At 42.5% G+C, this 5,193-nt stretch overlaps 1 protein-coding gene across 1 annotated transcript in view; it reads left to right on the top strand.

Moving 5' to 3' along the window:
• PRMT7 (protein arginine methyltransferase 7) overlaps positions 1-5,193 on the top strand; it is a 50,014-nt gene that overhangs the window by 914 nt on the left and 43,907 nt on the right. The window lies entirely within an intron of this gene.

The following is a 5,193-nucleotide window of genomic DNA, read 5'->3' as shown; positions in this document are numbered from 1 at the left end:
AAAATCCAAACACCTTTCTGAAGCTGACAAGGCCCAGCTTGATTTGCAGAACCACGCTCTTAACTTCCTATTACTTCTTCTGTTCAAAGTGCTTTAGTCACTCAGGCTTTGGGCAAATTTTGCTTTACCCAGCTACTTCTTTGTACGTTACGGCCTTTTCTTGAATAAAAACTACTCTCTCTCAACTTTTAACCTGGTTTGTCTTGTAGGTTGCAGATGCCACCTTCCTCAGTGTCCTTCCATAACCACGGTTTTCTGTTTTTATAAATCCGTTTGTATTTCCTTTCTTGTGTATTTCTCTTTTCACAGTGTCCTGTGTATTTCTCATATAGTTTGTAATTGTTTTGTTAGTTAATTAATTAGAGACAGTTTGACTCTATCACCCAGGCTGGAGTGCAATAGCCTAGTCATAGCTCACTGCATGCTGGAACTCCTGGACTCAGGATCCTTCTGAGAAGCTAAGAGTCTGTAATTGTTTGATTCTCTCTGTTAAGTTATAGTCTTAAACTCTTGGAGGACAAGGACCTTCTCTATCTTGTCTGTGGTGGTGGTCCCAGCCCTTAATGTAGCTCCTGGCAAATAGAAGGTACTTAATAAAAACAAAAAAAATTTTTTTTGAGACAGAGTCTCACTCTGTTGCTAAAGTACCATGGCATCAGCCTAACTTATAGCATCTTCAAACTCCTGGGCTCAAGTGATCATCCTGCCTCTACTTGGACTACAGGCACCCACCATAAAGCCCAGCTAATATTTCGATTTTTCGTAGAGACAGGGTTTTGCTTTTGTTCAGGCTGGTCTTGAATTCCTGAGCTCAAGCCATCCTTCCACCTTGGCCTCCCAGACTGCTAAGATTATAGGCATGAGCCACTGTGCCTGGCCACTTAATGAATTTTGAATGAGTCAATGAATAAATGGAAGTGTTAATCAATGTGCATGATTGTCTACTAAATCTTTCTTATCTGATGAAGTGCCTTATCACTCCCAACCTATTCATCTTTTTTTTCCTTTTGAGACAGAATCTCACTGTGTCACTCTTGGTAGAGTGCTGTGGTATTAGTCACAGCTCACAGTAACCTCAAACTCTTGGGCTTAAGTGATTCTCTTGCCTCAGCCTCCCTAGTAGCTAGGACTACAGGTGCCTGCCACAACGCCCAGCTATTTTTTGGTTTCAGTTGTCATTGTTGTTTGGCAGACCAGGCTGGATTTGAACCTGTCAGCTCTGGTACATGTGGCTGGTGCCCTTAGCCACTGAGCTACAGGTGCTGAGCCCATTGTTTTCATTTCTAAGGTAAAGTTCAAGTTGTAGATGAGCCCTTCATCCAGGGAGCATGCTGAATACCCTTAGCAGTATGCATATCAGGTGAGATCCTGCCAATCACCCTCCCGCCTCCCCTGTTACTCAGGTGCCAAGGAAAGAGTGATTCTGGTAGTTCTTGATCCTCTGTCTTTGAAATAAGTATTAGTACATAAGATAGAGTGGATTAAAGCAACGTTTTTCAAATTGCAGGTTTCAGCCCATCATTGGTGGGTTATGAAATCAGTTTACTGAATCATGATTAACAATTTAAAAAGTGAAAAATGAAGCTGGACGCAAAGGTGCGCACCTATAATCCTAGCTCCTTGGGAAGCTGAGGCAGGAGGATCTAGTCCTAGGAGTTTGAGGCTATGGTATGTACACTATGATTGTGCCTGTGAATACCCACTATATTCCTTGGAAAATAGACACCATCTCTAAAAGAAAAAAAAAAGAAATAGAACTTATCAGAGAGTATCAGGAGTCTAAGTATTGTGAAACTTCTGGTTATATGTGTATTTGCAGGTGTGTTGAGTCTCGTAAATTATATTTCTTACTGGGTTGTCAAAAAGTTTGAAGACTGGGCAGGGATGAGAACTTGTAGCATAGGAGCCACATGTGGCTGTCTAGGTCTTTGAGTGCAACCTTTTGACTGAATCCAAATTTTACAGAACAAATCCCCTCCTTTTTTTTCTTTTTCTTTTTGAGACAGAGTCTTATTTTGTCGCCCTTGGTAGAGTGCTGTGGCATCGTAGCTCACAGCAACCTAAACTCTTGGGCTCAAGCAATTCTCAGCCTCCCAAGTAGCTGGGACTATAGGCGTCTGCCACAATGCCTGGCTAAAAACAAATGCTTTTGATAAAGGAATTTGTTCTGTGACGATTGGATTCAATTGAGGGACTGCACTTGGAGATCTGGAGAGCCACAGTGCCCTTGAGGTGACAGGTTCCCCATGAACTGGGATTTTAAAAGTAGAGTTTAGACGCAGTGTGGTGGCTCACACCTGTAATCTTAGCACTTTGGGAGGCTGAGGTGAGTGGATTGCTTGAGCTCAGGAGTTTAAGGCCAGTGTGAGCAAAGTGAGACCCTGTCTCTACTAAAAATAGAAAAACTAGCTATGTTGTGGTGGGCACATATAGTCCCAGCTACTCAGAAGGCTGAGACAAGAGGATCTCTTGAGGCCAAGAGTTGAGGCCAAGAGATTCCTGTAACCTATGACACCATGGCACTCCACACAGGGCAGCTAAGTGTCACCTGACTTAAAAAAAAAAAAAAGTTTAACCAAAGGACAAATCGACTACTTTGAACCAGGCCAGTGACTATCTGAGTCTTTTCAGAGAAGATTGTTTCTCAACTTCTTATATAAGCATTCACTATTTACTTAGTCTAGATAACTTCAAAGGAAAGCTTAAAAAAAAACCAAACTGGTCAATAAAATGCTTAAGGAATGTTTAGGAAACAGTGGTGTAGGGATTTTTCCTAAAATTTTCTGAAGATGCCCCCGTGACCAATGTTAAACAAGAAAAGGGAGACCAGACCTCACCTTTCTCGGGTATCCTCTCTCGCAGTGACCCCTGGAAAACTCAGAATGCCTCTTGGACACTGTCTTGGAAAATTAAACTTTGGGTATTTTTGCTTATAGAAGGTTCTGGCCGGTGCTGGGTCTGAACCCACCACCTCCAGCATATGGGACTAGCGCCCTACCCTTTTTGAGCCATAGGTGCCGCCCTTGAGTATTTCTTTGTAAGGTAAAACGAAGTCTATAGATAGAATGTGGCAAAAAACCCAAACATTTTGGAAAAAAGCTATCTTTTTTCCAAAGGTCATTGATGAGCAGAATGACATACGTGACTCATTTGAAGACTACCCAGCTGTTACAGACCTGTTAGTTGGAAAATACAAGGAAAGGTTCACTCACTTTGAGAATCATGCTCTGTTAAGGTGAATGCTATTAGCATTTCTACCTCACTTGGTTGCTATCCCCAGGGCACCTAAGGAACTGTAGATGGTACTGATTGAGCTCTCAGTAGATGACATGTGAAAGTCATTGTTTGATTTGAAGAATGATCCAATTAAAATGGAAAAATGCAGAATACCCATGCCTTTGGGAACGTGCCCGAAAAATGCTTTCTTGCTTTTCAACCACTTATTGCTGCAAATCAACATTCTCTGACCTAACCCAAATCAAGATGCCCTTACAGTCACAAACGCCAATTCCCATCTAGGCGATCAACTAAAACTGTGGCCCTCCATGCTACAGCCAAATATTCAAATACTTTCCAACAAAAGCAGACACAACAAAGTCATTAAAAGGTTAACTAATTTAAAAATTAAAAAAAAAAAAAGGAAGGGATAGGCAGTGCTTGTGGCTGAAAGGAGTAGGGCGCTGGCCCCATGTACTGGAGTTGGCGAGTTCAAACCCAGCCCTAGCCAAAAACTGCAAAAAAAGAAAGGAGGGGGGAAGGGGAATGTGTAACTCCTGTTGCTTTCTGAATGGTTAAGAGGAGCAAACACTGGGAGAGCCAATTCCTGCCTGAGGAGTGCCTTCAGACATTGAGCTGTTGCGTTTCTCTGCTTCCCAGAAATAGATCTTTGGGGAAACAGACCATATAAAACATGAATCTGGGAGGCAAGGCATGGTGCCTCACGCCTGTAATTGTAGCACTTTGGGAGGCCTAGGTGGGTGGATGGCTTGAGCTCAGGAGTTTAAGACCAGCCTGAACGACCTTGTCTGTACTAAAAATAAAAAAAACTAGCTGGGGGTTGTGGCAGGCACCTGTAATCCCAGCTACTTAGGAGGTTGAGGTGAAAGGATTGCTTCAAGCCCAAGAGTTTGAGGTTGTTGTGAGCTGTGACACCACAGCACTCTACCCAGGATGACAGAGTAAGATTCCATCTCAAAAAAAAAAAAAAAAAGACATGAATCTGGTGAGATTTTTATTTGAAGCAAATTTATTTTAGATGTAGAAACATTTTATAAAATTGCTTTTAAATTTAATTTCTTCCAGTCATGGTGGCTCACTCCTGCAATCCTAGCACTCTGGGAGGCCAAGACAAGAGGATCACTTGAGGTCAGGAATTTGAGACCAGCCTGAGCAATGCTGAGACCCCCATGTCTACTAGAAATAGAAGACATTAGCAGGCATGGTGGTGCAGACCTGGAGCCTCAGCTACTGAGGCAGGGGTATTGCTTGAACCTGGGATTTTGAGGTTGCAGTGAGCTATGATGACACCTCTACACTCTATCTGGGGCAACAGAGCAAGACTCTGTCTTAAAAAAAAAAAAATTGGGCAGCGCCTGTGGCTCAAAGGAGTGGGGCGCTGGCCCCATATGCCGGAGGTGATGGGTTCAAACCCAGCCCCGGCCAAAAACTGCAAAAAAAAAAAAAAAATTAAATTTTGAATAGATGAGAGGTAATTGTTATTTAAAAAAAAAAAGTGAAGCAGAAAGAATGCTAGTATTACCCATGCCTGGTGGTACCTGCCTGTAGTCTCAGCTGCTCAGGAGGCTGAGATGGGAGGATCAATTGAGCCTAGGAGTTTGAATCCAGGCTGGGCAACATAGTGAAACCCTGTGTTCCCACCATGCAATTGAAGGAGAAAAACCAATAATGTTACTTTTGAAGTCGGCTGAGTGGTCCTTCTTGGTCTCATCTCTTTTTGCCCATCCCTCTTGGAAGTAACCACTGTCCTAATCCCCTCTTATGCTTTTTAGTGTGACCCTTGAGGTATGTATTGTTCTGTTTTGCATGATTATAGATTTTGTATAGAGTCAATTGTGTGTGTTCTGTTTACTGTTTTTGCTCATTAATATATTCCTGGGGTTATCCATGTTTGTGTATGGTGGTTATTAATGTTTAGATCAGTGGTTCTCAACCTGTGGGTTGCAACCGCTTTTT

The sequence above is a fragment of the Otolemur garnettii genome, unplaced genomic scaffold (genome assembly GCF_000181295.1).
Source record: "Otolemur garnettii isolate 467f Iridium unplaced genomic scaffold, OtoGar3 scaffold00151, whole genome shotgun sequence".
Lineage (NCBI taxonomy): Eukaryota > Metazoa > Chordata > Mammalia > Primates > Galagidae > Otolemur > Otolemur garnettii.
The sequence above is the reverse complement of the archived record's forward strand: the minus strand, read 5'-3'. Positions and strand labels throughout refer to the sequence as shown.